Source organism: Acomys minous (assembly GCF_964271855.1).
Source record: "Acomys minous genome assembly, chromosome: 17".
Taxonomy (NCBI): Eukaryota; Metazoa; Chordata; class Mammalia; order Rodentia; family Muridae; genus Acomys; species Acomys minous.
Window position 1 is genome coordinate 14819052 of NC_140500.1, and position 25728 is coordinate 14844779.

The 25728-nt window shown below is 44.9% G+C and overlaps 1 protein-coding gene across 4 annotated transcripts in view; it reads left to right on the top strand.

Annotated features, from left to right (window-relative positions):
• Window positions 1-1161: 1161 nt before the first annotated feature.
• Window positions 1162-25728, top strand: part of GPR19 (G protein-coupled receptor 19) — a 28408-nt gene continuing 3841 nt past the window's right edge. The window contains exons 1-4 of one of the 4 annotated variants that reach the window (XM_084765019.1): window positions 1162-1450; window positions 1772-1825; window positions 13089-13239; window positions 25450-25490. The gene's annotated coding sequence lies outside the window, so the exon portion shown is untranslated. Of the gene's footprint in view, window positions 1451-1771; window positions 1826-10227; window positions 10244-13026; window positions 13240-25449; window positions 25491-25728 lie in introns of those variants that run through there. The other 3 variants (XM_084765021.1, XM_084765022.1, XM_084765020.1) reach the window with 3 other exon arrangements.

Consider the following 25728-nt stretch of genomic DNA (forward strand, 5'->3'; position numbering starts at 1 on the left):
TGAGCATACTGTTTTTCATAAAACTTAAAAAATCAGTTTGCCTCTACTTGCAAATGGATAATCATATCTAAAGTAATCTAAATCAAATGTGTTTATCAGATCGTATTTTATAAGCACTGTCTTGAGTCCCCTTGAAGCAAACTTCGAAGGGGCAAACTCTTAAAACCTGGCCCATAGGCTCCTCCTTTTATCTGGTTACTGCTTCTAGCGTCTGCTCTTTCTAGTTTCAAAATTTGCATGGCTGCCTTTCTGAGTTTACTTCAAGAATCAGTCTTAACCCATGCAGGAATTGCTCGAACTCGGCAGCCCTAGGGTCAGGCTTATTTGCATCTTTGCCAAAGCAAAGTCCATCTTTTATTAGGCGTTGGCGCAGGCAGCCTCAGCTCTCAAGCTCCGCTGCTCCCTTTCGCGATGGTGGAAGGCTCAGCACCTGGGTCACTTGTGCTCCTGACTCTGAAGCCACACGGACTTCTGGGCGTTGTTGCTTTCCTTTCAGTTCTCCGGGCTTTTCTGCGCTTTCCTACACCTATGCTCCTTGCTCCCTAGTCCCGGGACAAGCAGGCGCGGCTTTCCCGGAGAAGTCCACGTCACCCGCGCAGGCGCAGACGCAGCCTCTGGGCGGCGGGAAGGGGCCTGCGCTCGGTCCGCGGTAAACAAGCATTGCGCAGGCGCCATGGCCCAAGGGTTCTGGCTTTTGTTTTGCATAGTAAAACAGGGAGAGACGCCAAACAAAACCCTGGTATCCTTGGGTCGACCAAGTAACTATCTTGCCTCTTGTACTTTTACTCTGTTAATTAAGTACTGCCTGCGCGACCATGGGAGCCAAAATTCCTCCACAGAACTGTGGACCTTGAGCGTCTTTCGTTTTCTGACTGCACTGAGGCTGTAAAGGAAGAAAAGACGAAAAAAAAAAAAAGAAAGAAAAAGAAAAAGTTTTTTTTTCTTTAAAGGAGTGGTGGTGGGCGGTCCCGACACCGCCACATACAAACCTCCTCAGCACGGCCTTTGCCCAGACAACGCGAGATCCTGCGCCAGGACGTGACTCCACCCCCGCCTCCCGGCGATTCTGTGCGCATGCGTTTGGCTTTTTTGGCGCGCAAACGTTTCAAAAACTTCCTGCTTGGTCACAGGTGGCCAATTTCGGCCCCTGAGAAATGTCCGTCAGGTGGAACCCGGGCAATCAAGCTCACTGCATCATGTTCTTAGGGACTTTCGTTCGAAATTCCACCTGAATGAAACTCGTCCCCTTTTCTTTTCTTTTCCTCTGTGGGTCATGAATTCTTGAGAATTTTCAGCGAATCAAATAGCCAGGGGGGGAGAACCCAAAGGTTTTAACATAAGATGTTGAGTTTTAGTCACGGTAACTCTGCGAGCGGCATAAAAGGATAAATCTGAGGGATGAAAGGATTTTTCTGTCTTGAAGACTCAGAGGCTGTGAATGTGGACCGAGGTAATACAGTGGGATGAAGATGGGAAAATTTAAAGATGGAGGAGGTAACTGAAGGCAGTACCACATGCTTGAGGGATGAGGCTAGAAGGAATTATAGGTAGTAGAGGAAGTTTGGTTTAAAATAATTATGCATATTTATAAACAAGTAGGCAGAAGTGCCACATACTTAGCCCATACCAGCAAATAGAGCAAAGAGATTTCTGAAGAGTTTGTCATGAGCAAGAGCTGAGTTTGGGCCTGGATTAAACAGGTAATAATCTGGAGTCTGGAAAGTTGAACGTGTGGAGGGGTCTGACTGATCTGGCCTCTTTTCTCTCCCAGGACACATGGAACACCAGCACAAACACTGGATTTTTGCCCTGCAGCTTCTCAAAGGTACCATCCACCGCCTGAAGTGTCCTCTTTCCAGTCTAATGCCCTGGCACCTCCCACCAGCCTCACCCCTTGTCCAGAAAGAACTTTAACTAACATGTCACTCAGATGTGTCACTGGCTCATTTACAAGATTGCACATTCCTAGTCTATAGTCTCCCAGTAGAATTCACGTTAGTATCAGGAGCAGTGCTATATAGTACAGTCAGTATTCAGTCATTCTCGTTGTCCCCAGCCGTGGTTTCCAGGACCTCACACGAGTACCAAAAATCCATGATGCTCAAGTCCCTTGTGGAATAAGCTGTACTATTTGCATATAACCTTTGACATCTTTCTGTACAGTTTAAACAGTCACTAGATTGCTTGTGATATGTAAATCAATGTAAATACTGTGTAAATAGCTCCTGTACTAGGTTGTACAGGGAATAGTGGCAAGAAAAGCATTCAGTACAGATGTAGTTTTTTTCTTCTCAATATTTTTTATATCTGCTTTTTGGCTGAATCTGAGGATGTGAAACCAATGGATGGGGGTGGGGCTATTTCTCTCTCTCCCTTTCTGTGTGAAAGATTTACCTCACTGTATTGATCTAAATGGCCTCAAAGTCTAGGCTCAGACAGTCCTCTTGCCTCAACTTCCCCATAGCTGACACTCAAGGTGTGTGCTGCAAACAGCTGTGAATATATTTTGATGCTTTGTGGGCTCTGTGGAGTAAACATAGGAAGACTGATTCAGGGTTATATAATTTTACTAGGCTCAACGGAAGAGCAGCGGATAGGGAGGCAATATATCTTTATCTTTAAGAAAACAAACAACGGGACGCCTTGGGATTAAAACTCGTAATGGTGGACAGGGATCTAGTTATTAATGTATAGAGGAAAGTCCTTGGAAACCAGGGACGGAGTCATGCACCTACAGTCCCAGCTATCCAGGGAGGCGAAGGCAGGAGGATTGCTTAAACCTAGCTGGGAAACAGCCTGGGGGTTGGAGGGTAGGAGGTGGGGGTGGAGAGAGGAAGGAATGAAGGTAGACCCCCCAGTAGGACGGTCTCTCCCAAGCACTGTATTTAGACACACTGTATTCTGTTTTGCGGGCCATATGTGCTGAATCCACAGGAGAATGCAGGGAAAACTTAGGGGTGCAACAGAACAGGATTCCTGGGTGGAGGCCTAGCTATTTTGTTTTAGGGACTAGGATCACCCACCATCTAGATGTAATATCACAGAAACGGTTGAGGGCTGGGAATCCAAAACCCGAGGCTTGCTTGACCTTTGGATCTGCCAGTCATGGATAGGACATCCCAGCGCCTCGTGTTCCTATGTGTAAAGTCAGGGTTATAGTGAAAGTAGAATAAGGATGAACGTAGCTTTTTAAAAACATCTATTTATTCATTTTATGTATGAGTGCTCTGTTTTCTTGCACACCAGAAGAGGCATTCAGATTCCATTTAAGATGGTTGTGAGCCACCATGTGGTTGCTGGGAATTGAACTCAGGACCTCTGGAAGAGCAGCCAGCTCTAAAAGTATCTTTAAAAAAAAAAAGTTACCTATGCAGTGTTTTGCCAGCGTTATATGTTTGTACACCACTTGTGTTCCCGATGCCCTTAGGGGCCAGAAGAGGACATTGAATCTCCTGAGTTATAGTTGTGAGACTCCATATGTGTGCTAGGAATTGAAACCGAGTCCTTTGGAAGAGCAGACAGTGTTCTTATCTGCTGAGACAACCTCTCCCTCTCTCCAATCTTTTTTTAAAATTTTTATTTTGTTTTTTCAAGACAGAGTTTCTCTGTGTAGCCTTGGCTATCCTGGACTCTCTTTGTAGATCAGGCTGGCCTCGAACTCACAGTGATCCGCCTGCCTCTACATCCCGAATGCTAGGATTACAGGTGTGTGCGTGCCACCTAGCCCAGCTCTGCAATCTTTTTTTTTTTTTTAAAGAATTAGTGTAGAGACAAAAGAAGCTACTATTGCAAAGATTGTGATTTAACAGTGTAGAACTTAGCATATCATATATGATCATAAGGGAGAGTTTCATGAGCAACATTTATGCTTGCCATCTACCCACTGAATTGTGGGTGCTGCATGGAGCATAAGATTGTATTAGAAAGCCTTAAGGCTTTTTCTCTTGCACATTAGAATTACCTAGGGAGCTTTGAAAGATCCTAATACTTGCTTTATCCTAGATTAATTAAATCAAAATGTCTGGGAGTGCTGCTTAGACAGCAGTATTTTTTCTTTAGGATTTTTAGACTTAGGAGGTATTTAGTGTTTGTGTGCATGCATAAGGGAGTACATGCGTGCCACAGCATGTGTGTGGAGGTCAGAGAACAGCTTGCAAGAATTCGTTCTCTCCCAGCGTCATATGGGTCCCAGGTATCAAACTCAAGTCATCAGGTTTGACGGGGAAAATGTGGAGCAGCCGAGCCTTGGCTCAGCATCAGTACCTTTTATCTTTATAATTAGAGTGTGTCTGCGTATGATGTCATGTGGAAGCTCGGTGTCACAGTGTGCGTTTGTTGGTGAGAAGACAGCTCTGTGGAGTCTGTTCTCTGGGTTCCAGGCACGGAATTTAGCTTGTTAGTTTTGCTTTGTGGGACAGAGAGCACCTTTACCCTGATGAGCCATCTCTTTTGGCCTCTCCACACATGCTGTGGCATGCATATACTCTCTCATGTGTGTACCCACACACACACACTATAATCTAAAATTCCCTTTTTTTTTTTTTGGAGACAGGATCTCTCTAAGTAGATCAGTCTGACCTCGAACTCACAACAGAGATTCTCTTGCCAAGTGCTGGGATTAAAGATGTGTGCCACCATGCCCAGCCTCCGTCAGTATTTTTTAAAGCTGTTAATTGGGGCTGGAGAGATGGCTCAGAGGTTAAGAGCACTGCCTGCTCTTCTAAAGGTCCCGAGTTCAATTCCCAGCAACCACATGGTGGCTCACAACCACCTGTAATGAGATCTGGTGTCTTCTTGTTGTGGACAGGCACATGTGTGGGCAGAATACTGTATAAATAATAAATCTTAAAAAATAAATAAATAAAGCTGTTAATTGTTGTTGAGAACCACCATTTAAAGAGTTCCCAGTAGAAAACGAAAAGGAGCTAGACACATGGCTTACGACCTCCTGATCTGCCTAGTTATATATTAGAAGACTTTCTGGAGACTAAAGGCAGGGCCTTGAGATGAGCAGACAGATGAGTTGCGCACAGTGGTGTGTGTTGTGGAAGGAAGGCACTTGGAGTAATCATACGAACTTGGGAGCAGTTAGTGTTGTCATCACTATGGATGGCAGGAGCATACTGAATTTGCCATATGAAAGACTTCGAGCCTCCCTTTGATCTAGCACAGGCAACACAAAAGATGGCTTGGTTTCTTTGCCACCTGGAGCTGTTCTGCTCCATTGATTGGGGAAGGCATGATTAAAGTGTTTGCACACGGGTGGTCTTCTCTCCTGGGAGGCCAGGTGGGAATGCCTTTTTAGCAGGCATTGATTATATGAAGCCTTTGTGCAGCCTATCAGAGAAGGAGCCGGCTCTCACCACCCCAATAGCTTTGTTGTTATTGACAGATGGGAACAGTGAGGTTTAAGCCTCTTTGTAGCCTTTCAGTGAAAACAAAATCTCTTGGGGGAATGAAGAATGTCTGGGAGTGAAATTTCTTTTTTTGTTGTTGTTGTTTGTTTGATTTTGGACATGAGGCCCTATGTAGCCCAGGGTAACCTCAGAGCTTCTGCCTCTCCTGCCTTCACCTCCCAAGTGCTGGGATTATAGATATGTGTCAGTACTTTTTTTTTTTTTTTTTTGGTCGTCAAGTGCTGGCAGTTGAGCCTAGGGGTTTTATTTGTACGTGCTAGGCAGGTAGACAGGTACTGTTCCAATCGAGGTACATGCTCCAGCCCCAGGAACTTCACTTTCTTAGACACAAACTATTTTTCAGTAGCATAACTCTGACTTGTAGTAATTCACAAGTTGAAACCACCATGGTTGGACACTAAGACCCAAGTGCAGTAGTTATGGCCAAGAATATCTTTTGCCCTTTGAGGGGAGGCAGTGTTTATTTTTTTTTTAAAGATGCTTTTAAAGTTTTTAAAATTCTGTATGTGTCTGCATATGGCTGTGTGTATGTGCCGGTAGCCTCAGAAGACCACAGGTATTGGGTTCCCCCTGGATTTGGAGTTCCAGGCACTTGTGAGCTGCCTGATTTGAGTGTTGGAAACTAACCTTCGTTCCTCTGGAAGAGCAGGACATGCTCTTAACCCCTGAGCCGTTTCTGCAGCCCTGCTTGCTATCTGTGAGAGGGTTCCACTTTTAGGACACCAAGCATACATATGAAAGATAGTCCTTGTCGGACGAGCAGGCATGCATGGAAGATTGATCTTGGTCTCAGGTAGTGCTTTCTTTAAACTTTAATTATTATTGGTGTGGGTGTGGCACACACACATACACACACACACACACACACACATGCCAAAGCATGGATATGGGGAATTAGAGGACAACTTGACAGAGTCACTTTTCTCTTCCACCTTTATGTAGGTTGCAGAGATCAAGCTCAGGCCGCCAGGCTTGTGGGGCAAGCACTTTACTCCCTGAGCCATCTCACCACCCTCAGGTGATTTTCATGAGGTTGAGTGAGCCAAAGACAAATACTACTTGAGGTTCGTCTGCTGGGGACCAGTGCTTTTGCATAGGGGACAAAACAAGAAAGAGATAGGTCTAGATGGAGGGAAAATGTAGTTAGGGGCTTTGTGGTAGAACACATGCTTAGTGTTCATAAAGCCTTGCGTTCCTCCATCAGCTCAAAAGCTGCACCACCTGCCCCTCCCAATTAACAAACACTGCTAGTGTTGTGCTTTCTTCTTTGTAGATGTTAAAAACAGAAACAGTGTCTGTTAGACCTTGTTCAAAGTTTAGTGCTATGCCGGTATGAACTTTTGGTTCTTTGTGGAAGGTGTCTAGTCCATCTTTTTGCTTCTTTAGGGGAATGTTAGAACAGGGCTGGGCATGGTGGCCCACACCTTTAATCCTGGCTCGGCAGAGGAAGAGGATCTCTGTGAGTTTGAGGCCAGCCTGGTCCACAGAGCAAGTTCCAGGAGAGCTGAGGGTACACAGAGAAACCGTGTCTTAAAAAAACAGAAAAGGAAGAGAAATAGAATCCTAATGAAATGAAGAGGATAAAGAGAAATAGAATCCTTGGGTACAGTGAACTTTTTTTTGTAATATAGTTTATTTTTTTCTCTACAGAAAGTATTTGGGATTGATGTTGTGAAAATTGAGGTTATGTTTTTGTTGTTGTTTGTTGGTTTGTTTTTGTTTTTTGAGACAGGGTTTCTCTGTAGCCTTGGCTGGCCTGGACTGGCTTTGTAGACCAGGTTGGCTTTGAACTCACAGAGATCCCTCTGCCTCCCCGAGTGCTGGGATCACAGGCGTGCGCCACTGTGCACGGCTGGTTGAGGTTATGTTGTATCTGCCATTATTGAAGTTGCAGCTTTCTGTACCAAATGCAGTGCCATCCTGGAGGTGTGGCAGCTAATGACTGGATTGTACAGAAGACTTGCTCAAACCACAGCTGACCCAGCTGAGATTAGAGAACTTCAGGCTGTGAAAATCCAGTGATGTGGCATCGGGAACTCTCAATATTCGAGACTAAGAACAAATGGGAAAGGTTGTCAGCCGCAGGCTGCTAAAGTGGGTGTGGGGAAAAGACAAAGGCTTTAGCACTTCTCATTTCTAGCAAGAACACTGGTGAAATGGCTAAGCGCCCCTGGGGTAGGAGGCAGCGTCCACTGCACAGGCACAGTCACTAGAATTATGAAGTGGCTGAGGAACAAATTCTGCAGAGTGGAGTGAAGAAAGAAGCAGGTCGAAAATGACAAAAGTCACACAGGGGGTTGGGATGACATAGGTCAATTGGTAGAGTCGTGACTAGCATGCATGAAGCCATGGGTTCTGTCCCTATCATTGGTGATGCATATGTCATTTCCAGGCTGCAGAAGTGAGCCCTTAAGGCTAGCCTGGGGAACACGAGACCCTGTCTCAAAAACCAAATCAAAACAAAACCAAAAATACGTAAATTAGTAGTGTGTTTTAAGAAAAGATATCCAGGAAAAATAATGGGACTACTTGAATTTTAATTCAGGAATAAAAGAATCAAAATACACAAGATGTTTTTAAAAGAACAGTAAAAAATAAAAATTAATTTGCTTTAGGGTAATACCCAAATTCACATTTATTTAATGTGCTGGAATATAAGGTTATTTAGCACCTAGTTAGCTTAGAAATATGTGTGGAAACTAAAGTAGTATATGGTAAAAAGGAAGATGTGGCTAGGGGTGTAGCTTACTACAAAATGAGTGCTTAGCCTGCCCTTCACCCTGGTTTAGCCCTCGGCACCAAAGATAAAAGAAGAAAGATGTGGGTAACTTAATTTGGAGGGGTGCTGTAAGAATTGCTTTTCTGTTGCTGTGACCGAACACCTGGCAGAAAGCACTTTGAGAAGAGAAGGGCCCAGGGCTGGAGGGCATATAGCATGGAGGGAAGGCATGGGTGTGAGCATGAGGTAGTCACATTGCGTCTCATTCAGGAAGCCAAGGTGAATGTTGGTGCTCAGCTTTCTCCTTTTCTCTTCTATTTATTTCAGGGCCCTAACCATGGGCTGCTGTAGCCCACATCAGGATGGATCTTTTTCCTTAGTTAATGCACTGGGAACGTCCTCACAAATAAAGTAAAAAAGTGTGCTGGCCGGCCCAGGGATCCCACCTCCCCAGCACTGGCATCTCAGATTCTTGCTTCTGTGTAGGGTTTTGCATGGGTGCTGGGGCTCTCATGAGGGGCTGGCACTTTATCCATGGAGATGTCTCCCAGTTCCTGGGGGTGGAGGCGCGGTTTCCTTAGTCCAGCCAGGCTGATAATTAGCCACAATAGGTGGGAAGTGGATGAGACATGGAAACAGAAGATTATATTAAAAAACAACAAAACCTCCAAAACAACCGTTTGAGAGACTAGCCTGTTTTTGGAGTGGACAAGACAGAGACTTTCAAGGCTAAAGCATGGAGGCTTGAGACATAAGTTAAAAAGGAGGAAAGTATTCAATGAACGTCCCAGGGACATTTGGATAGTGGGAGTTTTGCTTTGTTTTTGTTTTGGCTTTTTCTTCAGTTAATGTTTGAAGCACTTAGGAAGATTTTCCTTATTTTTTGTTTTAATATTGATTGCATTTACTGAGTCTGTGCGTATCTTTGCATGCATATACACGCCAGGGTGTGTGTGTGTGTGTGTGTGTGTGTGTGTGTGTGTGTGTGTGTGTGTGTGTAGGTCAGAGGACTGTAAAGCTAACTTCCCCCCCTCCTACTTCAGTTGCTGTCTCGGAGGCTTGCTTCCTCTGCTAACCTAGGCCTCGTCCTGGAAGCTTCTAGCTTCTGTACAGTCTAACCTAGGCCTAGAATGTTTTCAACCTCCAAGACTTCCTGCTTAGTAAGTTCACCTTTTGTTCTTACGGAGTTCTGGGGCTGGCTGGTTCAGCTCAGCTGTTCTGGCTCCCAACTGATTTATTCAATCTGGCTTCTCTCTTAGCCCAGAATTGCTCTGCTTGGCCTCGGTCTAACTCCAGCAATCTTTTCTAGTCTTCTGGCTCCTTCTCGTTCCCTGGCTTGTTCTGCCTTCACCTGTGTCTAGCTTGTGCTCTCATTCAACCTCTCTCTGTAAAACTCTCCGGGTAAAACTGCCTCCTCTCTCCACTGTACTGCCCCTTAAGTAGCTTCCCTTTCCTTTTTCTTCTCGTGAGAGTTGGGCATATCGCCAGGCAGTGGTAGTGCACACCTTTAATCCAGCACTCGGGAGGCAGAGGCAGGCAGATCTCTGTTAAGTTTGAGGGGTGTGTGTGTGTGTGTGTGTGTGTGTGTGTGTTAGGCATATCCTAATTTGTCAAGTCTTTCTCTGATTTTCACCTTTTCTGCCACTCAATTGGACATCACTTTCAAACATGGGTGCTTCCTTCTACAAACTATCTTTACCTTTATTGTTTGGCTTTAAAGATTAAAGATGCTTGGACTTGCTCTATACCAAGCTGGCTTTGAATTCAGATCTGCTTGCCTCTGTCTCCTGCATTAAAGATGTATTTGTAGTCTAGCTACACAGACCTAGAAGTGGATGTGATCTCTTGCCAGAGCAGCCATGTTCTGAATAAAAATTCCTCTACAGAGGGCAACTTATGGAAGTCAGTTCTCTCCTACCACATGGGTCCTGGGGCTTGAACTCAGGCAGTCAGGCTTGGTGGTAAGCACCTTTACAAGCAAGCCATCCTGCTCCTGTCTCTTAAAAGGATTAGTTACCCAGTTATTTAAGCTATTCACTTTTGTTTGGTCCTCAAGAGGGTTATAAGTTCAATGAATATACCCTTGGAAGTTTTGACGTAAGAGTGGGTGAGTATAGTGCTTCGTTTTTGTTTTGTTTTAAAGATTTATTTATTATGTATACAATGTTTTACCTGAGTGTACACCTACAAGCCAGAAGAGGGCACCAGGTTTCATTATAAATGGTTGTGAGCCACCATGTGGTTGCGAGGAATTGAACTCAGGACCTTACCTTTGAGCCATCTCTCCAGCCCTAGTGTTTTGTTTTTAGTGATAAGACCTTTGTATGTAGCCCAGGTTGGCCTTAAACTTAATGATCTTTCTGCTTCAGCTTCCCAAGTGCTGAGATAATAATAGACCCAAGGCCACACTTGATGGTTTGTTTGTTTGTTTGTTTGTTTGTTTGTTTTTTGAGATAGAGACTTGCTTTGTAGCCCAGGCTAGCCTTGGACTTATCTTCCTGCCATCCAAATGCTATAGGTAGAGGTTTGGTGGAACCACTCCCAGCTTAGTTGTTCTTGGTGCTATTATAAGTTCTGACTATTGCCTGGTGGCCCATGCCTTTAATCCCAGCACTTGGGAGGCAGAGACAGGTGGATCTCTGTAAGATTGAGGCCAGGCTGGTCTACAAAGTCCAGGACAGCCAGGGCTACACAGACAAACCCTGTCTCCATCCTGCTGACTGGCCAAACACAGTCGAGCCCACCTCAGCAACAAATGATGTAATCCCAGCAATTTACAATGGTGGATAGGATGATGATGAGTTTGAGCACAGCCTAGGCCAGACAAAACTAAACAAGTAGATAATCCTTATTTCTAAATGCAGCAAATGTTAAAATTAAGAGCTGAGTTTCTCACTGGGCGTCAGGCCATATACCTGTACCAGGAGACAGGTTTAGAAGGAGTGTGAGCTAAAGGCCAGCCAGGGCCACAGAGCAGGATATTCTGAGTCTTATGTAAAAAGGAATGAGCCTGGTTCCTTTCATAAAATGAAAGTAGAAAACACAGGGCTAGGGGGATGACTTGGCTGGTACAAGTGCTTGAGGACATGAGTTTTGGTCTCTAGTACTCAAGTCAAAAGCTGAAGCTGGCTGCAGGCCTAGCCAAGTCAGTGAGCTCCAGGTTTGATGAGGACATGACCCTGTCTCAGAAAATAATTAGGGAGTGATTGCAGAGAAGATTCAACATCAGCCTCTGGTACACACACACACACACACACACACACACACACACACACTCACACACACTGTGTGTGTACATAGTGTGTGTGGAGTTGGTTCGGCAAGTTGATCCTGGGAATGAGCTTGAGTAGTCAGGAAGGGCCTTGCCACACCCAGCTAAGCTACTTTAAATTCCTTATTTGGGGTAATCCAAATGTCCTCTGATTATTACCTGAATTTAGGTTAAAAATAAATAAATTTATCAGCCTGTTTGCACATATATTTTAATTTTTCCTATAAAATGACAAGGCATTTGCAAGCTGGTTCTCGTGGTCAGCAGGCAGCTATGTTTCTTAGATATCTCTGCAGCATGCTGTTAGGAGTTCCGTGAGCAGCTTCCAAAAGGCAAATATCTAGTTTTAAAGAGAAATGCCTTTTTTGTGTTTTCCCCAGCCCTCTGTGGAAGCAGTCCTCACATGCTCTACAGAGCTGGTACCCTCAGTTCATTTGAGAAAGGTTTTTAAAGAAAGAAGCAAGGGGGGGGAGGGGGGAATGGGAGGACTTAGTGTCTTAGTATAAAATAAGGGTTTCTAGAACCCTGGCAGCATGTAGGGCCACACAGCGATCCAGTCAGGAAGAAGTCCGAAAGGTAGATTTGTTTCTGCAAGTGTTAACTGAAAGCCCTCTGCAACAATTCAGTTCTTTTTCCCTTTCTTTAGTCAGCAGGGTCCCATGGTGACCGGTTTTGAAAGCAATAGTCCCCTTCAGCAGTTACCTAGCACCATGGCAACCAGGACGTCAGCAAAGCAGGAGAGACCCACACAAAACAGCTGCAACTAGGCTTCTCTCCTGCCTCCAGTTCAACTCTGCCTGAGGCCCACTGACAGAGCTAAAAACATCTAGGCTGTGCACCCCACCATTCCTGTGTGTTGATGGGGATTTCCCCATAAGTAGAGATGTAGGAGCGTATAGTCAACTATGTCTTGAGTCCCCCTTCCCCCCGCCCCCAAAAGAAATGAAATCCCTAAGAGTATATTTAAGGGGTAATGGCAAGTTGCAGACTAGGGGCTAGAAAGCAGTTAAAGACGTAGTGAACTTAAAACATTATTTGTTCTCCTGCGTGAATTCAGCTGGCAGTAGAGGAAGTCAGAGCCCCAGTACATGGTGTGCTTTATATTTAGGTACAAAACTTCAGGGAAAAGCTTTAAAAAATAGTTTTATTTACCTGAAATAGACAAATGGCTTTAAGGAGTGCGGGAGGAAGGCAATGCTGTCCGTGGTGCTGAACACCACTCTAAGGGTGCCCCCGAGATAGAGAAGGGAACACATTGCCACATCCGGATGCTGATAATAGAAAGCGAATGAGGATTGGAGAGAAAGCATAATTTGCTTCCCCTATGAAGCAATTCTGAAAGTTCAGGATAAAATTATCTGATTGGAAAAAAGAAAGAAAGAAAAAAAGAAACCGAGCAAGGCTGTAGGTCTGTGTAGCTGAATCTTGCTCTTTTCATATGGAGATTTTCAGATCAGAGCCAATCAGGTCAGAGATTTCTGTGGCTTTGCTCCTGAAAAGAGAAGTGGGGGAAGGGAGAGAAAAAATGGCCACATTTCCCCCCAAGCCACATGATCCATTTCCCATGTGACACATTCCAGAGCCTTGGAAAGGAGAAGGGAGGGGCACTGAGAGTGGGGCTGGGGGTGGGAAGATGGTTTAACAGTCAACCCTGCACAGCGTCATCCTGTCTTCCTCCCAGGAAGCAGGCTGTGAGGGCAGGCAGACAACAGATATGAGTGTGTTCCGAAGGTTTCCCGGTGGCTTGTGGCAACCTCTGAAGTCATGTCTGACAGCTGCTCCTGACCAAGAAGACCCACAGAGCCTGTCTCTGAGACCAAGTCCTGATGAAGGTATGTGCTGGAGGTCCTCTGTCCTAGCTGAAATGTGGCTCAGAGAACAATACCGTCTGTTTCTTTTGTCGTCCCCCCCCCCCAAGCAATTTGGAGATTTTTGTCCTGGCTTAGATGCTCGTTAGGTGTGTTAGATTTGTTACAGGTCCAGAAAAGATGCCTAGGTAGTTCTGTAAAATAAATACTTCTCCAGAGTAAGATCCTATCGAGGGGGAAAAAAATTGGCTGGAAATTGTATATAGTAATTGATAATAAAACCATAAACTCATTGATGAAAGGATTTCTTACTGTTTAATCCTGGAGGGGGAGGGTCATTACTCAGAAGAGCGAGATTTCATTGTCACTATAAGAAACCCTGTCTCATCCCTTTGAGCTGCTGCTCCGTGCCAGTGTTCCCAGAGGTTACCGGCAGTCGCTCAGGGAGCCTGAGTGGGCAGTCCTGCTATTCCTTTGTGCTGTTAGCTCACCCTCCTTCTGATGTCCCCAGTACCAGGAGCACCAGTGATTATCCCCAAGCCATTGGGACACTAGACTGGCACAGAATTCTACATCTTATGGAAAGCCTCAGGGAAGCTCTTGCAGGAATCTGCCGAACGTAAAGGCTACAATCTGCTGTTCACTCATCTTGGTTTCTCTGAGTATTTCCACCTAGCACAAAGAGAAGAGCTAGCAAATACACGTTTAATTTCATTTACCAGATACTTGGGAAAGTTCTTGCTGTGTGCAAGCCATCATTGCAGGCATAAGTAATCGTACAGAATACAATTTGGAGATGAACTCGGGCATAGAGCAGGTCAGGAACACTTAGGGTCACTTAGGTAGCGCATAATAGAAGAAGAATTGAATCCGAAGACTCTTAAAAGTCCTCGTTCTTAATCACTGAGCGGTGCTGCTTGCCTGCTTGTGTTATCTCAGATGATGTCAGCAGTCTATTGAGCTACAAATGTTCAGCTGATGCTACTAGAAGATTGAGTCAGCTTGCCTGGCTAAAACAGATCCCCAGTGCAATCTATACTTAATTTTGAATTATTCTCATAGTCATGTTCTGTACCCTCCATAACCAGTAAGTAATTGCCTGTTTTCTCCCTCTTGTGCTGCATAGATATCTCATAGTAAAACAGGTCTTACTATGGTAATCACTGATGCCTAATGGAAAAAGGATAAACCTGGAATCATGTTATGGTTGACTTTTTAAATCAAACCTAGAAATAGTCTTCCATCCTTGGAACCTAGTAGCAAACCCAGCCTAATCATATTGTTTTCATCTGATTCTCAAAAAAAAAAAAAAAAAAAAAAGAAGAAGAAGAAGAAGAAGAAGAAGAAGAAGAATATATCAAGCCAGGTATGATGGCTCACGCCTGTAGTGTTAGTATTTGGGAAGAAAGAGTGCCACATATTTGAAGCCTGCCTGGGCTACAGAGTCAGACACCTGTCTCAAAAAAAGATTAAAAACTTTAAAAATTATGCATATTAACTATGATGCCTGAATGGTTTTTTTGTATTAAAGTAATATCATGCTTTTAAAACAAAGATCTCTTTATGTAAATTACTTTAGAGTTTTGTGTGTTTGTTTTTCGAGACAGGGTCTCTCTGTGTAGCCTTGGTTGTCCTGGAACTCATTCTGTAGACCAGGCTGGTCTTGAACTCAAAAATCCACCTGACTCTGCCTTCTGAGTGCTGGGATTAAAGGTGCATGGCATCACTGCCAGGCCTTATTTTATTTTTTAAAAAATTAATTTAAAAAATTAATACTTTATATATATATATGTATATGTGTATGTGTGTGTGTTTATATATATATATATATATATATAAAGTTAGGGATTTCTGTGGCTTGGGAGATGGCTCAGGGTGTAAAGTCCATGGCATGCATATGTGAGGATCTGAGTTTTGATAGTCTACCCTGAGGTTAAAAGAAAAGTTGAGTGTGACTGTGTGTACCTGTAACCATAGCATTGGGGGCCAGAGACAGGAGGGTCTCTTGGGCTTGTCATCCTTTACCTCTGGCCTGCACAGGCATGAGCATGCATGTGCACACATGTACACACACACACACACACACACACACACACACACACACACACACACACATAGAGGAATTTCTGAGATAAAAGGATTTTCTTACCATGAGTGGTGGGCAGTGCCTGTAATCCCAGGTGTGGACTGAGAAATCCAAGTAAGAGGACAGCCAAGAGTTCAAGGGCAGCCTGGGCTACCGAGTGAGCCTCTGTCTAAAACTTAAAAAAAAAAAAGATCTTTCCCCTTGATCTGTGTGGGTTTCCTTCTGGCTTTTGATGATAGAGTGCCTGATTTCATTCCTACAAGGTGTGGAAAACTGGAAGAGTTGCTGGGTCTAAAATGTAACATGGAAGGATTTGCAAACTCTTTTCCCCAAAACATTATGTTTTCCTCTAGTTCTTTGCAAAGTACTTAGAAGAGTAGTTGTAACCTCAGTCACACACACACACACACACACACACACACACACACACACACACACACACATCTCCCCCAGACACGTAATCTGAAACGTGGCCCAGTGAGTGGTCAGCTCTCAGTATGCATATGCGAATGTGCTGTGGGAAGACTCAGGACTCTTAACAGCATTTTCCCGGAGACAATCTTGGGGGCTGTGTCTATTTTTATTTGCTTATTTCTTTAGTTTGTTCTTGGAACAGGACTTCATGTAGACTAGCTTGGCTTTAAACTTGCCATGTAGCTGGCACAGGCCTTGAACCGACCATCTTTGCCTCCTCCCCTTCCCAGTCCCTGGACACCAAGCCCAGCTCTGAGTCTGTTTGTTTGCATGTTATAATGAAGCAGCAAGTAGGCAGTGAGAACCTGGCCGTGTCAAACCCACGCTTGGAGTTTATGTATGTTAGCCAGGCTCATCTTGAACCAGAGCTCAGCAGTACCCATAGATTCTTCCCTGGGCACCACTGCTCCTCCTCATCCCTTCGCTTTTACCTAAGGTGACATCCTCATGGTGTTTTGTGGAGAGATAGACAGGAGCAATCCCAGCAGTCTCTCACTTTGCTCAGATGTTGTGTCTAACACTTCTTCCTGCCATGAAACAGTTCACCTCAGGTTGAGAGTGAACGTCTCCAGTGATTCTGCCCCATGCATTCTTTTGTTGTTGTTGTTGTTTTGTTTTGTTTTGAGACAAGATTTCTCTGTGTAGTCCTGGCTGTCCTGGACTCACTTTGTAGACCAGGCTGGCCTTGAATTCACAGAGCTCCGACTGCCTCTGCCTACCGAGTGCTGGGATGACAAGCGTGCACTACCACACCTGGCTTCCATGCATTCTTTTATCTGGTCTGCCACCCAGTTCCCAGAGCACTGCTCAAAGAAATGTCACAACTGAATGGACCCTTCCCTAGGGACCCTGTCAGCTCAAGCTGGAGCCAAAATGTGTCCGTCAGGACCTGAATGAAAAACTGTCTCAAGGCATTTTTTTCCCTCTGCAACATTATGGCCAAACCTAGAGCCTCGTGTGTGCCAGCAGGCTACATCCCCAGCCCTGCCAGGGCACAGTTTGAAAGCTTTCTTAGGATTTGAACTCAAGTTTGCAAGCTCATGATCAGACACATAATATAGTCTTTATTATTTGTTAATCTAATTAGAGACAGAAAGGCGAAGCTTATGAGTAAGGTGACTATAGAGCCTCCTTCCTTCCAGTGGGATCTGCTAAGTTTGGTCCACAGCAGGAACAGCAGCCTGTTGGTAGGGCTGCTGTGTTGCCTGCTGAGTCGCGTACATAGGGCAGCACAGCTGAGGCCCGGGTGGGCTTTCACCTGGCCGCCTGTAGCTTCAATCTGAAAGGAGCATCCCACTGAGCTTCCTGAATAGAAGACCTAATGGACTGTGGTTTTAATTTGGAAGGTAAGTGTGAAAGATCCATGAGGAGGTGGGCAGCAGACCTAGGTGCAGAATCAGAGAAAGCGATGGCTGGGTCCCACCTTGTAGAGCATAGTTACAGCTCCCCCTAGGGCCTTTATATCAAAAGGGCAGGGAATAGAGCCAAGGGCCAAGGGCCAAGGTGTGGGTCAGATGTCCTACGTGAGCCATCGCAAAAGGTGGGAGGAAATGGAATTCAGTTCTTTCTTTCTTTCTTTCTTTCTTTTTTTTTAAAGATTTATTTATTTATTGACGTATACAGTGTTTTGCTAGGATGTATACCAGAAGAGGGCACCAGATCTCATTATAGATGGTTGTGAGCCACCGTGTGGTTCCTGGGAATTGAACTCAGGACCTTTGGAAGAGCAAGCCATCTCTCCAGCACACTGGAGTTGAATTCTTTAAGGGGATAGGTTAAAAGCAGAAGGAGAGTTATATTTCTGTTTGTAATGTCACTTCCCCTTGGCAGAATTTTTAAAGAGGCCTCTCCTGGAGTCTCTTATGCAACAGCTGTCATATTTAATCTCTGTAGCAATTGTGTATATACAATTTCTAGTGAGGAAACTTTAGCTAATCTGTCTAAAGTCAAACTGCTAGCTACCATTAAATTAGATCATAGCATATTGTCAATAATGTTCTTTCCTCTGTACCTTAAAAAGAATGTATCTGGGTGTCAGACTAATAAAAACAGCTCTCAAAAATTGGAAAGCCAGGGACTGGAGAGATGGCTCATTGGTTAAGAGCACTTGCTGCTCTTCTACAGGACCCAGGTTCAATTCCCAACACCTTCATGGTGCCTCCCAACCATCTGTAACTCCAGTTTCAGAAGATCTGATGCCTTTTAGTGGACTCTGAGGTAACTAGCCATGCAGTAATGGACAGGCACACATGCAGTTAATACCATACTTTACAATTTTTTATTTTATGTGTATTGCTGTTTTGCCTGCCTGCACGTCTATGTGAGAGTGTCAGATCTTGGAGTTACAGATAGTTGTGAGCTGTCACATGGGTGCTTGGGATTTGAACTCAAGTCCTCTGGAAGAACAGTCAGTGCCCTTAACCTCTGAGCCATCTCTCCGGCCCCGGGACCTTTTTTTTTTTTTTTTTTAAAGTAAATTTGGAAAATATAGCATTGTAAGCAAGAGCATCTGTTAAAATCCTTATGTATTTCTTACTAGTTTTCAATTTGTCTCAAAGCAGATATTTGTTGAGATCTTGCTTTGTTCTAGGTATTGTCTTAGCACCTTTCTTTGTTGTTGTTATTTTTTAACTTTAATTTTTGTGTGTGCCATTGCAAGCCAGAAAAAGTTCATCTCTAACTCCTTAGCCTCCTGCCTCTACCTCCAAGTGCTGGAATTACAGGCGTGCAACACCACACCTGGCTTAGCCCCTTTCTCAAATACTTAATTCCGACAGTAAGTCAGGTAGATACGGTGATTTTATTGATGAGAACAATAATCACAAAGATAACTAATTTAACAGATTATGAGTCGAAACCCAGACAGTCTAGCCCTAGAGCAGTTTCTCACCACAGTTAGCATCTGGGGCAGATAATTCTTTGATGCTTGTGGAATGCTTAGCAACATCCTTGGATTCTACCTACCAGGTAACCAGTAACCTTTGAACCCAGTGTTTGTAGACGTTGCCATATGTCTCCTGGGAGGTGAAGTTTCCACCTGAGAACTACTGGTCCTGAGCTGCAGCGCAGCCCCTGGCCTCTGTAAGCTCTTCATATCTGAAATGCACCAGCGAGGTAGCCCAGCCAGAAAAGGTGCTTGCTGCCAGGCTTAACAACCAGAGTTGGATCACTGGGCCCCACACAGTGAAAGGAAAAAACAGACTTTTGAAAAAGCCAAACTTGAGTGCGTACTTGTAATCTCAGAATAGTTTAGGGTCATCCAAGGCTACATTTCAAATTTGAGACCAACTTGGGCTGTGAACACTTGTCTCGAAAACAAATTACCAAATCATAAAAAATAATAAAATAAAGGAGCTCAGGGGTCTCAGGGTCTCAGTCAGGTAACGCACTTATTTTGTGAGCAGGAGGACCTGATGTGACTCCTTAGCACCTGTGTGACATGCTGGGTGTGGTACAAATGCTGGATGTTGTGGACTAATCCCCGAGCTGGGAGCTGGAGGGCCAATGACAGACACTGTCACAAAGGAGATAGACAGCATTCCTGAGAAAGAACCTGAGATTGTCCTGCCTCCATACACACATACACACACACACACACACACACACACACACACACACACACACACACATATGTACACATAAAAAGTTAGCCAGAGCAAAAACACCGTGAGCTATACAGCAAAAAAAAAAAAAAAAAAAAAAAAAGGAGGAAAACAGAAATACAAGGGGAAAGACAATTCTGGGCCGACTTCTTTCTGGGCCTGTCAGGTGGATGAAGCAGGGGCAGGTGTTGCCTGTGCTGGACAGGTGTCAGCTGTCCCCGCTTTAGCAGTTTCCTTTGCTGCACCCCAGGGACCTTTGTTACTATAGTTAGCTTTGCAGCCTTGTCTGGGCAGGCGCTCCGCCCTCTTGAGAGTCTCCAGTGTGTAGAGCCTCTGGTGGCTATTGCTCAAGCTGGCAGGTGTAGGGGAGGCAAGCACAGCGCTGAGATCTGCAGGGGTGAGGGGCTGCGGACATGGCTTCCTGGACTCTACAGCAGTGATCCTCATGACAGATAGAAACGACCCACAAACTGACCTTGGACTCAGGGCTGTCAAACTTTATAGTGATTCTTGAGGTCAGCACCTAACCACCCAGGGCAGTTACTTCCCCCTGTAGGGCCCACTGCCCAAGCACCCCCTCCTCTCCCCAGTCCTGATGTCTCATATCTGGTGGCATTGGCAGGTTGGTTCCTGCTTCCTCCCTTGACTATCAGTCCTTAGGTCATTGAGGCAGCTCTATTCTTTCTGCTGAGTTTCTCTTTGATTTCTCCAAACTGTTCAGCTGGCCTAGCATGCTCTTTGTGAACTCCCAGTGCTTTCTTTTTGTTTGTTTTTGTTTTTTTCTGGGGGCGGATGGTGGACAGGGTTTCTGTCCTGGACTCACCCTGTAGACCAGGCTGGCCTTGAACTCACAGCGATCCGCCTGCTTCTGCCTCTGCCTCCCGAGTGCTGGGATTAAAGGCGTGCGCCACCACCACACCCGGCTGGGATCAGGTTTTGTCCTGACTCTGCACTGCATCGCAGTCAGCTTCTAACCCGCTACCTTCCGTACACGTCTGTCTAGCAGAGCCTTGTGAGTCGAAGGGCTCTCAGGTTTTTCTTTTCTTTTTCTCTTTTAAAGATTATTTTCTTTTTACTTCTGTCTGTATGTGTATGTGCCTGTGCATGCAGGTGCCCATCATGACCAGAAGAGGGTGTCTGTCCGACCCCCTGTAGCTAGAGTTAGAGGTAATTGTGAACTGCCAGACATGCGTGCTGAGACAGAACTCAGGTCTGCAAGAGCAGTAGGCGTGCAGCAAACATTCTTTGACTGCTGAGCCGTCTCTCCAGCCCCCGTCCGTGTGTCTGATTTTGCTTTTGTTTTCTATATCATCAGCATCCTGTCTTTCCTGGTTTACTCTTCTGATCAAATGCAGTTTAGGGGAGGAAAGGTTTAATTCAGCTTCAGATTACAGTCAGGGCAGAAGCTCAAGCAGGCATTTAAATGGGAAGGCTGCTTACTGGCTAGCTTTCTCGTACAGCCCAGGAAGACCTGCCCAAAGAATGGTGCTTCCCACAGTGAGCTCGCCCCCACTCCCCACCTCAATTAATAATCAAGACAGTCAGTCCCACGGCCATGCCCACAGGCCAGTCTAAGCTGAGCATTCCCCTCAACTGAAACTCCCTTGTCAGGTGACTGTAGGCTCTGTGGACTTTACCTGCCAGTCCCAGTGTCCTCAGGCCTTCCCCTGTTTCCTTCTAGTAGTTTCTCAGTTTCAGGTCTAACATTCAAACCTTTCACCCATTTTGAGTTGCTTTTTATACCTGCCCAGAAATGGGAATTTAATTTTATCCTTTTTCTTGCAGAGAGATAATCCCATTTCCCAGCACCATTTTTTTTGAAAAGACAGTTCACATGCGCTGTACATTGAAAGCTTAGCTCTCTGTCCCTGGCTTCATGCTCTGGCATGGTTCTTAGTTTGTCCTTACAGTTCAGACAAGCCCGTGTGCCTGTGGGTGCTCTGCTGTTTCAGCACTAGATGGCGTCCTAAGCGCGGGTTCATACAAGTCCATGGTTTTGTATGTTGCCACAGTTTTAGCACTAGAGGGCAATCCAGATCTGCCTGAAGTACATACACAGTTGGTGTTCATCTTGAGGCACCTGAAAAAGGGATGTCCTTCCCTCAGTGTCCCGGGCCACAGGTAGGTCCATGTGCCTCATCCTGAGTCGCTGGCCTGTGGTTCAGTACTGTGGAGTTTGGCTGAGCTCTGGGCACAGTCACTGGCAAGGCGCTCTCCTCCGGCTCCTGTTAACACCTGTGCTGCAGCCCTGCCCAGCCAGAGTGTTACAGTATGCACCTGACTTCATTTAAGTGCTCTTTAAGAGTTACATTTTAGCTGGGCGGTGGTGGCTTACACCTTTAATCCCAACACTCGGGTGACAGAGGCAGGTGGAACTCTTGAGTTTGAGGCCAGCCTGGTCTACAGAGAAAGTTCCAGGATAGACAAGGACAGAGAAACCCTGTCTACAAACAAACAAACAAACAAACAAACCAAAAACCCAAACCAAATCAAACCGAGCAAAAAGAGAAAGAAAGAAAAGCAGATGTATTTTAATGAAGTACTTATGTCTTTTTGTTTGTTTGTTTGGTTTTTGGTTTTTTGGTTTTTGGTTTTTCTGAGACAAGGTTTCTCTGTGTAGCCCTGACTGTCCTGGACTCGCACTCACAGGAATCCACTTGCCTCTTCCTCTCAAGGATTAAAGGTGTGCGCCACCACTGCCTGCTTAAGTATTTATGTCTTTAAATTAAAATAAGTTCTTACTCTATGGCTATGTATGATGTATGCTAGTGTGGGCGTGTGCATTCCACAGTGTGCGTGTGCAAGTCAGAGGGAACCTTCAGGAGCTGCTCCTCTGTCCGTGTATGTCCCAGGAATCTGACTCAGCTTCTCACTTGCACGGCTAGTGCCTCATGAGAACCACTGGCCTTTTCTATGTCTTTTGAGACAGTCTGAACCTGCATGGCCTGCAGCTTGCTATGTAGACCAGGCTAGCCTCCAGCTCTCAGTGGTCCCCTCACTCCCTAAGTGCTGGGAATACAGGTATGTGCCATCACAGTTATGGGAGACCGTGACTAAAAGATGCTGCAGTTATGAGAGAGCCTGGAGGGATACAAGCTTTCCTGGCCACCTAAGATCATGTCAAGCATAAGGACCTTGTCTGGTGTTTAGAATATATGTGGTGGTTAGTTTTGATTGCCACCGGTGATTTAGTCCTACAGTTTGACTTGTTAAGGATAAATGGCCTTTGTGAAGGGTTTTGGTACCCAATTATCATTTAGAACATTTATTAATCTCATTGATTTTCTATGAGGTGTGTTGGCTACCTCAAGAGATTCTAAAGAGCATTTTTCACAGTGTCTTCACCTCAGAAAGCAAGAAAATGTTACAGCACCCACAAGTTTCTGTAAGTTAAGGGCAAGTTACCAAGCATGGTAGTAGATACTCAGTAACTGGCTCTGTAGACAAGAAGAAGAAAAATCATTCATCATTTTTGTCTTTTTCTGTGGTATGAATATTTCTATTGTAGCTGACTATATATGTCAGCATGATGTTCTTGAATCTAGAGTTGGGGAGAAATGTGTACAGTTAACTGAGAGCACATTCTGAGCTCACTAGCTACAGTTGGTAAAGGCATTTCTCTTTTTATGTAGAGACAACGCAAGCCTGCAGTAAAAGGAATGGTTAAAGAATACGGAAAAACCATCAACATAGTGCTTTCTTTAAAAAACAAAGATATATGTATTTTTATCTTAAATGTATAGTTGTTTTGCCCATGTGTGTTTGTGTGGGTGTGGGTGTGTATGTGTGGGTGTGGGTGGGTGTGGGTGTGTGTCAGTGCCCAATGAGGCCAGAAGAGGGGCTCATAGTTCCTAGAACTGGAGTTTCAGGTAAATGTAGGCCACCATGTAGGTACTGGGAACCAAACCCTGTATCTCTCCAAGAGCAGAAGTGCTCTTAACACTGAGCCATCTCTCCAGCCCCACCACGGTATTTTCTAAAATGATGCAAACTTAAAAGCAGAGACTGAGTTTTCCCTCTCTATATTTTCAAACCTGTGTCTAGTCTTTAGAAAGCAAGACACTCATGCCATACTGAATTTGCAAAGCTGCAGTTCTTTGTGCTTAAGCCTGTATTTCTAGACCAGGCTGTCCGCTGCTGTTTCCAATGGGTACTTGGTGGCTGTGATTCTGAAAAAACTTGCCATGTCACATTTGTCCTTTAAAATATATAATGTTATTTGAAAATTTTATACATGCATAACATATATTTTGATCATATCTGGCCCCAACTCCCATGTCTAACTCCTGTCAGATTTCCTCCTTCACCCCTGCCTTTCAACATTATGTTTTTATGCATTTTGCTTTTGAGATAGGGTCTTATATGTAGCCAGGCAGGCCTTTGGACATATAGAGACCCACCTGCCTCTGCCTCTACAGTGTATGTATGGTTATAGGGCCCTCCAGTGTCATTTGTCAATCTACCAAGGATCACACCCTTAAAGAAAACTGACTGCCTCCCTTAGCAACCATCAACTGTCAATAGCTTCTCAGCTAGGGATGGACAGATCACAAATTTCACAGCTCTCAAGTTGAGCGTATGCATTTGTGCATAGGCAATAGGCTATGGGAAATAACCTCTTCCCCCCCCCCCCCCCCCCCCCCGAGACAGGGTCTCTCTGTGTAGCCTTGGCTGTCCTGGACTTGCTTTGTAGACCAAGCTGGCCTCAAACTCACACTAATCTGTCTGCCTCTGCCTCTGCCTTGCCTCCCGAGTGCTGGGATTACAGGTGTGTGCCACCACACCTGGCTCGGGAAATATTTTTATATTTCTACTTTTGGATGAGGAGTCCAGAAAGACCTAAAGTACAGCCTGTATGACCCTTTGGATTCAGATCAAGCCCCTGTGGTCTCCCTGAGCCAGTCTGGAGTGAAGGCCAGAGCTGACCACCATTTCCAAATGAATGACCTACAGGAAAGGTTGAAGCTCGTTTCATAAGTAAAACAGGCTGATAATCTCATCTGCCTCAGAGGGTTTCGCATAGGCCATCCTTGACCATAGGAAGTGTTAACTGTGGGCAGCATTAATGTTGTCACAGCCCCATTGCGATTGAATTCCTGCTGCGTTCTAACGTGACCTTAGTTGCAGCAGTCCATATTACCATTCTACAGATTATTTTAACTGAATTATGTTTTTAAAAAAACTAGCATTTTGAAAATCCTAAGCCAAGATTGCATTTTCTTCTTAGAGGAAATGTAAATGATTTTGAAGACAGAATCTAACTATGTCATCCAGGTTGGCTTCAGCCTCCCAAGTGCTGGGCTTAGAGTCAGGCCTTTGTGCTCACCCAGATTTTATGTGGGTTCTGGGGCTCCAAAGCTCCTCTTTGACAGGACTGTGGCTAGCACTTTATCCACTGATGTTTTTCTAGCTCCCTCTTACTGAGTTTTAAGACTTCCTAGGTGTGATGTTGCACTCGAGTAGAAACTAACTAGCCATTGATCAGCTTAGCTGGGGTCATCCCCTGTAGGACACATCACTGCCCCTCTGGTTTTACTGCTTGGTTTTCTATTGACAAGGCCTCACTATGCAGCTCTGCCTGGCCTTGATCCTGCAGAGATTCACTCGCCTCTGCCTCCCTAGTGCTGAGATAAAAGGCATGTGTCATCACATCCAACAGTTCCTCTATTCTTCATGCTCCTTCTCTTCATCTCATTAGCTTCCAGTCTTTTCTTTATCCATCCACCACATTTGAGTCTCAACAAGTTAAATGTGTAACTAACATAAGCAGGGCGAACATGAAGAAAAGGTTGAGTCACCTGCTGTTGAAGGAGACGCGGAGATAAAGGCGTGACAAGAGCCTTGAAGGCATGAATACAGATTTAGAGGCATTTAAAAAAAGAGTTTGTGTTTAAACAGTGTCAACTGCTTAGACACAACTGGTTAATTTCCTACAAGGCCGCAAGTGCCTAACCTTTGGGGTTATTTGTTGAACTAGACAGGAATGTACAAGTTAACATATAACTTGACAGCGTCTGCTGCTACTCAGATAGTAAACAGCAAAATCAAGCATGGCTTTGTTTTGTTTTCCAGAGACGGGATCTTTTGGGAGGCCCATTTAAGCATGTCCCATGGTAAGTAAGAGCCTTTGCCCAGTGCACACTAGCGCCTAGGTTCAGTCAGCCCCCAGCATGGCAGGGGAGACTCTCCCAGCAGAAGAGCAAAGATACATTGTACCTTTTTGTATCTGTCACTGCTAAAATTACCGTGTATAGGTTTCATAGTTACCAATTAAGGAGCTCTTTCATTTCAGAAACATTCCCTGAGAAATAGTCATTTCCAAGCTTACAGGAGCCTTTGAGAACTCTTACT